The sequence below is a fragment of the Triticum dicoccoides genome, chromosome 4B, assembly GCF_002162155.2.
Source record: "Triticum dicoccoides isolate Atlit2015 ecotype Zavitan chromosome 4B, WEW_v2.0, whole genome shotgun sequence".
Classification (NCBI taxonomy): Eukaryota; Viridiplantae; Streptophyta; class Magnoliopsida; order Poales; family Poaceae; genus Triticum; species Triticum dicoccoides.
The window spans coordinates 441,820,414-441,831,719 of NC_041387.1; positions in this window are offsets into that span (position 1 = coordinate 441,820,414).

An 11,306-nucleotide genomic window follows, 5' to 3' on the forward strand; every position below is an offset into this window, starting at 1 on the left:
CAGAGAATTGCCCAAATGTCTATAAAAATGTAGGGAAAGTAGCAAAAACATGTTAGGCATGTTTACTAGAACATGCTTAATACATCAACCATACAGAACATAGCCATTAATTGCAACTCGTATTGGTAAGATTGAACTAGTGAGTATATACTTGGTAAGTCCTGAGAGGTAGTTGTTGGGGCACTTCATCTTGGCCAGAGCCCGCCCAAAGTCAGCGACGGCGGAGGCGAGTTGTTCCTCTGGGTTGTAGCGTGGATCAGTGCAACTGACGTGTGTACCTACAGGCAACCAGTAAATGGTAGAAGCTAAACTGCAATTGCACAAATTATGTGAAATACTGTAAGACATGGGATGCAGCTCACCTCAACGGCAAACAAAAGCATCGGCTGTTATGACCCTACGTAAGTACATGGACAGGCATGTTAAGTACAACAGGGTTAGCATCCACTAAAAATAGCAAATGGGCGGCATCTCTAGTGATATCCTGAGTCATGTATTATAAGTTTGTTGCTGGTATTGGTGAAATTGAGCTGGACACGGTAATATTTGAACATCTCACAGTGTGCAGTACTGAAATAAACAAGCCACAAACATGCTTAATACATCAACCGTACGAATCATAGCCATTGCAAGTGGTATTGGTAAGATTTAGCTAGTCAGATCTTACCTGTTAAGTCCTGGGGGGTAGTCGCTGGGGGACTTCATCTGGGCCAGAGCCTGCACCATGTCAGCGGCGGCAGCGGAGGCGAGGTGTTCCTCCGGGTCAACACGCACACTGGCCATCGTGCCATGGACCGCCATAAGCTCATGGCGTTTTTTTTGGAGGCATGATGATGTTTCGTAGGCGCCGATTTAAGCAATCAGGTCGGGGATGTGATAGAGATCGGTGGGTTACCTGACTGGATCCGAGCAGAACATAGATGTCGTTGATGCTGTGGTTGCGGCAGCGGCGGTTTGAGATGACGGTAGGGGGAAGCACGAGGGGGGGATACTGAGGGGAACGGGATGTGGTTGGAGGAATAAATTCCGAAATATCGCGCGTAATGAAAATTTTGGTGCGAAACTTGAAACTTGGGCGGGGAAAACATACAACACAGACAAAGCACGTAAAATACTCATGTCCGAGAAAAAAGAAAGTTGGCAGATCCCGTGTCCGAAAAAATGTACATGTGTACTTGATTTTTTTGGTCAATGGTATGCCTGGTTTATTAGGAAACATCGCACATGTAACTGACTTATGGGTCATTAACGCAAAAGGCGCAGACGGGTACGGCATATAAACCGTGTGTTTTGTGATCTTCTAATGGTTAACGCAAAAACATGCACACGAGCACACATGCTAATCAACGCTCAAAGCCCTCAAAGGATGCTCTTACCAACATTGTACGTTAATACTACAAACTTAAAGTACTTACTGGTAATTTGCTCTAATACTACAAACATAAACTACTTCTCACATGCTGCCATCAGGGCATGCCGGCCAGACGCCGGCGTTCTCCTTCCCAGCCTTGTAGGCGGCAGCCCACCGTGCTTCGATCTCTGCCAAGCTCTCCTCACCGTGGCGTGCGACCTCTTTTTTCTTGCGGCGGCGGGACTCTCTTTTCTTGACTGCTTTCTGCCTTTTCTGCTCCTTCTGTGCGGCTTTGGCCGCCTCTAGATCCAGCACCCATTCGGCCATGGCAGCCTCAAAGTCCGCCCATGTAACTGTCTTGCCGCCGACGGCAATGAACTCGGCGCGGCGAGATGCCATCGCTTCCTTACCATGTGTGCGGTCGCGGGCAGCAAGGAACGCGGCACGGCGGGATGCCATCGCTTCCTTACCAGTTACTGTGCGCCGCGGTGCCATGGGCGACGCCTGGAGAGAGCTCTGGGATGGAGGGGCCGGGCAGCCGTACAATGCGGTGGTATTCAAGAGATCAACGACAAACAACAATAGAAATTTGGCTTCCCTTACAATTTTGCTCGTTCATTATCGCACACGGTTCATCTCCGTCGCTTCCAGAAACAGTGTGGCGCTGAGCCTATTGTGTGTTGCGTTATGATTGGCCGGAACCCCGACCACGCGGATCGTGGGTGTGCATCGTAGGATGTGCCGCATCAAACGGCAATCCACGTCCCTCACATCACACCCGTGCACCTGTAGCTGGATTGGATTCACATGCGCTACATGCCCAGAAAATGCACATAATCCCCTAAATATGGTAAATGGGCCCAGAAAAATGCCAAATTTGAAGACGGTGATTTACAGGGTGTATGTTCATCATAGAAAAAAACTCCAGGGCAAAGAACGAAGAAAATTTGGATTCCCCTTCAATCTTGGGGATTTCCCTCTCGAAAGCATGGAACTTCATCAATGATTCCATTTATGAAGGGCATGCATGATGACATAAGCCAAGCCTTCTCTAATTTTTACCAGGGCATGGTGAGGTCATACCATGGCACCATTCCAGGCGTCATGTTTTTTAAGCATTTATTTCATTTTTTCTATAGTTGAAAACCAACAAACAAACATTTTTGGTTGACTATTGCCACACATTTCATCAAAATATTTGTCCATTCCTTGTAAAAGGCATGAGAATTTACTAAATGGCACAAGCATGGTTTTCTAGGCCGTTCTTGTGGACCCTTTCATGCACCGATTGTTTGAACTTGAATTATGCGCATTAATGCCTAGGAAATGCACCTAAATATGGCAAATGAACCCGGAAAAGTGCCAAATTTGAACACGGTGATTTGCAGGTTGTATGTTCATCATAGAAAAAAAACTCTTGGACAAAGGACAAAGGAAATTTGGACCCCCCCTTCAATCTTGGTGATTTCTCCCTCGAAACCATGAAACTTGCTCTGTGATGGTTCAATTTATGAAAGGCGCGCATCATGACATAAGGAAAACATTCTCCAAATTTTACTAGGGCATGGTGAGGCCATACCATGGCACCACGCCAGGTGTCATGTTTTCCAACCATTTGTTTCATTTTTTATAGTTGTTAACCGAGTAAACGACACGTTTATGGTTGACTATTGCCACACATTTCCTTGAAATATCTACCCATTCCTGGTAAAAGGCATGAGAATGTACTAAATAACACAAGAATGGTTTTCCAGACCGTTCTTGTGCACCTTTTCATGCACCGATTGTTTGAATTTGAATTATGTCCATTAATGCATAGAAAATGCACATAATCCCCTAAATATGGTAAATGAGCTCGGGAAAATGTCAAATTTGAAAACATTGCATTTGGGCGGTATGTTGATCGTTGGAAAAAACTTAATGACAAACCAGGACGGAAATTTGGATTCCCTTTCTATCTTGGGGATTTCCCTCTCGAAAGCATGGAACTTCCTCGGTGATGGTTCAATTTATGAAGGGTGTGCATGATGATATAAGCCAAACCTTCTCAAATATTTACCAGGGCATGGTGAGGTCATACCATGGCACCATGCGACATGTCATGTGTTTTAAGCATTTATTTCATTTTTTCTATAGTTGAAAACCCAACAAACAAACATTTGTGGTTGACTATTGCCACACATTTCATCGAAATATCTATCATTATTCCTTGTAAAAGGCAAGAGAATTTACTAAATGGCACGAGCATGGTTTTCCAGGCCGTTCTTGTGGACCCTTTCATGCATCGATTGTTCGAATTTGAATTATGTGCATTAATGCCTAGGAAATGCACACAATCCCCTAAATATGGCAAATGAACCCGGGAATATGTCAAATTTGAACACGTTGCATTTGAGGTGGTATGTTGATCGTTGGAAAAAACTGAATGACAAACTAGGACAGAAATTTGGATTCCCCTTCAATCTTGGGAATCTCCCTCTCGAAAGGATGGAACTTCCTCGGTGATGGTTCGATTTATGAAGGGCGTGCATGACGACATAAGCCAAACCTTCTCAAATTTTTACCAGCGCATGGTGAGGTCATACCATGGCACCATGCCAGGCGTCATGTTTTTTAAGCACTTATTTCATTTTTTCTATAGTTGAAAACCCAACAAACAAACATTTGTGGTTGACTATTGCCACACATTTCATCGAAATATCTGTCCATTATTCCTTGTAAAAGGCATGAGAATTTACTAAATGGCACGAGCATGGTTTTCCAGGCCGTTCCTGTGGACCCTTTCATGCACTGATTGTTTAAACTTGAATTATGTGCATTAATGCCTAGGAAATGCACATAATCCCCTAAATATGGCAAATGAACCCGGAGAAGTGCCAAATTTGAACATGGTGATTTGCAGGTTGTATGTTCATCGTAGAAAAAAACTCGTGGACAAAGGACAAAGGAAATTTGGACCCCCCTTCAATCTTGGAGATTCCCCCCTCGAAACCATGAAACTTCCTCGTTGATGGTTCATTTTATGGAAGGCGTGCATTACGACATTTTTACTAGGGCATGGTGAGGTCATACCATGGCACCACACTAAGCATCATGTTTTCCAAGCATGTATTTCATTTTTGTATAGTTGTTAACCCAGTAAACGACGCGTTTATGGTTGACTATTGCCACACATTTCCTTGAAATATCTTCCCATTCCTTGTAAAAGGCATGAGAATGTACTAAATAGAACGAGCATGGTTTTCCAGACTGTTCTTGTGCACCTTTCCATGCACCAATTATTCGAATTTGAATTATGTGCATAATTAATGCCTAGAAAATGCACATAATATCCCCTAAACATGGTAAATGAGTTCAGAAAAATGTCAAATTTGAACATGTTGCATTTGAGGCGGTATGTTGATTGTTGGAAAAAAACTGAATGACAAACTAGGATGGAAATTTGGATTCTCCTTCAATCTTGGTGATTTCCCTCTCGAAAGCATTGAACTTCCTCGGTAATGGTTTGATTTATGAAGGGCACGCATGACGACATAAATCAAACCTTCTTAGCTTTTAACCAGGGCACGGGGAGGCAATACCATGGCACCATGCCAGCCGTCATGTTTTTCAAGCACATATTTCACTGCTCTATAGTTGATAACCCAGTAAATGACGCGTTTGTGGTTGACTATTGCCACACATTCCCTTGAAATCTTTGCCCATTCCTTGTAAAAGTCTTGAGAAATTACTAAATACCACGAGTATGGTTTTTCCAGACCGTTCTTGTGCACCCTTTCATGTATCGATTGTTTGAATTGTAATTACGTGGATTAATGCCTACAAAATGCACATAATCCCTTAAATATTGTAAATGAACCCGGAAAAGTGTCAAATTTGAACACGGTGATTAGCAGGGTTTATGTTCATTGTAGAAAAAACTCATGGATGAAGGACAAAGGAAATTTGGATTCCCATTCAATCTCGGTGATTTACTATCGCACACGATTCATCTCCGTCACCTCTACAAACCATGTGTGTTCACTCACACATGCAAAAGGAAAATGAAAACCCTCGCCAACTTCGTCCCCACTCACTCGCCGCGGACTCCTCCGCCACACTGCACCCTAAGCTCGACGGTTGTTGGCGGGGGGCGTAGGTCGCGCTCCAAACGGCACCGGATTTCGCCCCTACCACTTTCCGCCGCCTATCTGCACTGACATTCTAGACTCTGGTTGACTGGGGTTTTCTGCGGGATTGGGCGAGGGATTTTTCTCATGGAGAAGGTAATCAACTTAATTAGCGAAATATTCACTCATCTCTTATCGCAGTCCGTCCGTCACTGTTAATCAACCGGCGGAAATCGCCGTGGAATCGTTTTTGTTCTAGCTGATTCGTTGATGTTCATTCATGTGTCCACAGTGTGAGCACAAAACGGGAAACTGTGATCGTGGACAGTCAGAAATGAAGTTCTATCTCACCATTCCGGATGACTTCAGGGAGCGCTCGGTATGTTCAATCTCAACCTACACGGTCGGCATGGCCTAAATTTGTGAACATATACCGTCGATTGCTACATTATCTATATATTTACATCAAATCTTTGTTACATTATCTATTTTTAATTCTATATTTTTGTACTTTGCTTTCATCTATATATATGGATCTGTTCTATCAGTTACTCCCATATTTGCATCTTGCTCTGTTATTTCAATATATCTAATTTACGATCTTAATTTTCATTTCAAGCAGTACATCCCTTGCTTTGCAAGAACAGGAGTAGAAGGAAATCTTGGGCTTTACTTTGCCGATGACTCCTAGGATGTCATATTGACAATGAAACATGGATTTACAATGACGGTTAGCGTAAAACTTGATAAAGATGGTCACTCCTATTTTAGTGCGGACCTTCAGAGAAAAATGTCTAAGTGTTATGAACTGAAATTGGGAATAAAATTCTAGTGCGTGCACCACAGCCTGGTCTAATTAACATGGATGTTTACTTCCCCAACATCATCAGCCGGTCAAAGTCTGATCGAGGTTAGTGTCCTTTCAACTTTCTCCATGTTGTCATACTACTATTTAAGCAACCAATTGATCACTATTTAAGCAACCAATTGTGATATCATATTCTGACTCCGTTCCAAGGCAGTAACAAATTCTATTTACCAATTTATGCGCACTATATATTCTTCTTCCATGTTCTGAATAAATAATACCTTTCCACCTTTTAAGCAGGATATGTTGGATGCAGAGTGAACGATCTGTATGTTACTAAGCGTAGCAAATTTCACTGGAAGGACTTGAAGCATGTCATAAACTTTGTTGATAATCTGACAGAGATAGCATAGCTTATGAACGCCGGATTTTGGATGGGACTAATTAGACCTATGGTGCACACACTGAACAAGACCAATTGTGTGCATAAAACACTGGTAAAAAGTCTTATTTTAATGTTGATGCTCATAAACTATATATATCTTCAACGATATGTTACAATTGTTTTTTATTCTACATGTCAACAGAAATTTCCCCCTGTAGCAGTTCCTAGATCGATTTGCCAGCGTGGTCGAATTACACTTGTGCCTACTAATAACGCCAAAGTGATTGCAAGGTACTGCATTTCCCGTAGAAATGGAACCATTCAAATTAACAAGTTCTCGCTTCTCGTGGCAATGCATCCATATTGGAAAATTGGAGACATTGTTCTACTCATGCTCTACCAGGGCACACGAGGGCTCTCCTTTTCATTGACGAGATGCCGAGTCACCATGATCAAGCTACTTCTAGTGGATAGTTGTGGTTGTTGGCCATCAGCCTCTTAAAATGTGCTAGTCGTTACTATATATGTTAAGTATGTAGATATGGACCATATGGTTGTTGGACTTAGCCTCTTAAAATGTGATAGTTGTTACTATGTTAAGTATGTAGATATGGACCATATGGTTGTCAAAACCATGTTACAAAGATCCTCCTTTTGTCGAATAGTGTTACTCAAATGTTGTTACCAAGTTCATAAATTTTCATGGAAAGTATTAGTATCATACACGGTTCAATGACTTTAAGCGTGTGCCCGATGTCCAGAAGGCATTTGCATATTAACTGTCCATATTGCAAATTCACGCACATGTTAACATAAGGAAACGTATGTGTAACATACTAATCATCGCACACGAGTACTCTCCGACGCATCGTGTGCGATACTCGGCCACCGCAAGCAACTAGTTTGCATTTTTCAAAGTTTTTGTACAGACGAATCGCACACGAAGTAACTGTATTGACCGTCTGTGTTGTAATTTCTCATCGCAAACAGTTCATATGAGTCGGCTGTTTGGCACATATCACACACATCTTGTTTACACGACTCGTTTGTGTTCTTTTGGCTCATCGCAAACAGTTCATCCATGTGAACTGTATGCCACATATCACACACATCTTGTTAAGTTCAACCATTTCTGTTGTGTTCCTAATCGAAAACAGTTCGTCCGAGTTAACCATATGCCGTATATCGCACACACATTGATATGGCTGCCCGTTTATATTGTTCTACCTCATCGCAAATAGTTCAAATGGATTAACTGTGTGTCCTGCATAGCACACACATTGTTATGGCTGCCCGTTTCTGTTGTTCTGCCACATCGCTGACAGTTTGAATGGATTAACTATGTGTCCTGCATCACACACGCAGCTAAAATCTGAATCGTGTTTGATAACTCCGCCATTGCAAATGTTTTGCACCTTTTTTGACGGTTTTTTTACACCACCGTTTGCGATTATTACATCGCACACATTTCGTCAAAGGGTCTCTGATCGTAGTGTCACGTTAGCAGTATCCTGCAGTAGTGCCAGAAGGAACGTAATGGGCCCTGGCAGCGCCTAGGGGGTGACTCAAGGAGGGCACAACCCACCAGGGCATGCCAGGAGGCCCAAGCGCGCCCTGGTGGGTTGTACCCACCTCGGGTGCCCCCCGGACCACCTCTTTGCTCTATAAATACACCAAAATTCCCAGAACCCTAGGGGAGTCGACGAAATATTCATCCAGCCGCCGTAGAGTCCAGAACCACCAGATCCAATCTAGACACCATCTCGGATGGGGTTCACCACCTCCATTGGTGCCTCTCCGATGATACGTGAGTAGTTCTTTCTAGACCTTCGGGTCCGTAGTTAGTAGCTAGATGGCTTCCTCTCTCTCTCTTTGATTTCTCAATACAATGGTCTCTTGGAGATCCATATGATGTAACTGTTTTGCAGTGTGTTTGTTGGGATCGATGAACTTTGAGTTTATGATCAGATCTATCTTTTTATATCCATGAAAGTATTTGAGTTTCTTTGATCTCTTTTATGCATGATTACTTATAGCCTTGTATTTCTTCTCCGATATTTGGGTTTTGTTTGGCCAACTTGATCTATTTATCTTGCAACGGGAAGAGGTGCTTTGTAGTGGGCTCGATCTTACGGTGCTTGATCCCAGTGACAGTAAGGGGAACCGACACGTATGTATCGTTGCTACTAAGGATAAAATGGTGCGGTCTATATCTACATAGATAGAACTTGTCTACCTCATGTCATCATTCTTATTGCATTCCTCCGTTTCTTCATGAACTTAATACACTAGATGCATGCTGGATAGCAGTCGATGTGTGGAGTAATAGTAGTAGATGCAGGCAGGAGTCGGTCTACTAATCTTGGACGTGATGCCTATGTAGATCATCATTGCCTGGATATCGTCATGAGTATTTGAGGTTCTTTCAATTACCCAACAGTAATTTGTTCACCCACCGTTTGCTATTTTCTCGAGTGAAGCCACTAGTGAAACCTACGGCCCCGGGTCTCTTTCTCATATATTTGCCTTTGCGATCTACTTTTCCTTTCCTTTTATTTTCAGATCTATCAATTCAAAAATACAAAAATACCTTGCTGCAATTTATTCTTATTTATTTTGTTTGGCATTCGATCTATCAATCTACTACAATTTTACCTCACGCCCGTTTGCCCATCTGGGGCGCCGCTACCCGAAAGGAATTGACAACCCTTTTTACACGTCGGGTTGCGAGTAGTTGTTATTTGTGTGCAGGTGTTGTTTACATTGTGTTTCTTGCTTCTCCTACTGGTTCGATAACCTTGGTTTCACATCTGAGGGAAATACCTACCACCGTTGTGCTGCATCATCCCTTCCTCTTTGGGAAAATACCGACGTAGCTTCAAGTGACATCAGAGATATGGTAAATGGATTTTCATACGGTTTAAATGACACCGTGGACTCACGGGGATGGAATTTAAATCCTTTGGTAAATGATTTAGTGAGAGTGAGGTGTTTGTTGCACTTATTTGAAATGTAGGGACCGAGCTCGGCATTGTGAACATATTGCTCAAATTCTTCCTTAATGACCACACTCACCATATAATCGTTGCATGGCCATAAGCATGTTTTGGTGGAGGCATCTCGTATGGAACTTTCACTTGGTTCAACATAATACCGACGAGCGGACCTGCTACTAGAAGGTGCCTCCAAGGATCTCCTCCTCGAAGAACTCCTTCCAAAAAGGTTCATCATATGCACGTACAATTTTCTGAAAAATTTTGGCCATAAAAAGTTGTTAACAAAGCTTCACAAGATTGAAAGCAACTACACATAGGGATGCATAGAGGCCATAGCAAGCATTCAAACTACTTAGAACTCTAAGAATTCAATATGCTAGCTCATCTGCAGCAGCACCAAGAGTAGCTAATTATTCAAAATACAAACCACTAAAGCAAAAACTAATTGGACAAACGGAGGAGTCACATACCAAGCAACAATCCCTCGAAACATTTCGGAAACGGATCTTCGAGCAAAGAGATTGAAATGCGGGTTTGAGAGCAAGAACACGAGAGAGAGAGAGAGAGAGAGAGAGCAATGGTGATTTTTTTCTGGAGGTCGGTGGTGATGTAGGATGAAGAGATAAGTGAGGGGGCCACTGAAGGAAATATGCCCTAGAGGCAATAATAAAGTTGTTATTTATATTTCCTTATATCATGATAAATGTTTATTATTCATGCTAGAATTGTATTTACCGGAAACTTGATATATGTGTGGATACATAGACAAAACACAGTGTCCCTAGTAAGCCTCTACTATACTAGCTCGTTAATCAAAGATGGTCAAGTTTCCTAACCATAGACATGTGTTGTCATTTGATGAATGGGATCACATCATTAGGAGAATGATGTGATGGACAAGACCCATCCGTTAGCTTAGCATAATGATCGTTAAATTTTATTGTTATTGCTTTTGTCCTGACTTATTCATATTCCTTTGACTATGAGATTATGCAACTCCCGAATACCGGAAGAATACCTTGTGTTCTATCAAACGTCGCAACATAACTGGGTGATTATAAAGATGCTCTACAGGTATCTCCGAAGGTGTTTTTTGGGTTGGCATAGATCGAGATTAGGATTTGTCACTCCAAGTATTGGAGAGGTATCTCTGGGCCCTCTCGATAATGCACATCATGATAAGCCGTGCAAGTAATGTGACTAATGAGTTAGTTGCGGGATGATGCATTACAAAACGAGTAAAGAGACTTGCTGGTAACGAGATTGAACTAGGTATGAAGATACCGACGATCGAATCTCGGGCAAGTAACATACTGATGACAAAGGGAATTACGTATGTTGTCATTATGGTTTGACTGATAAAGATCTTCGTAGAATATGTAGGAACCAATATGAGCATCCAGGTTACACTGTTGGTTATTGACCGGATAGGTGTCTCGGTCATGTCTACATAGTTCTCGAACCCGTAGGGTCCTCACGCTTAACGTTTGATGACGATTTGTATTATGAGTTATGTGATTTGGTGACCGAAGATTGTTCGAAGTCCCAGATGAGTCATAGACATGACGAGGAGTCTCGAAATGGTTGAGAGGTAAAGATTGATATATTGGATGAGAGTATTCGGACACCGGAAGTGTTTCGGAATGTATCAGGTACA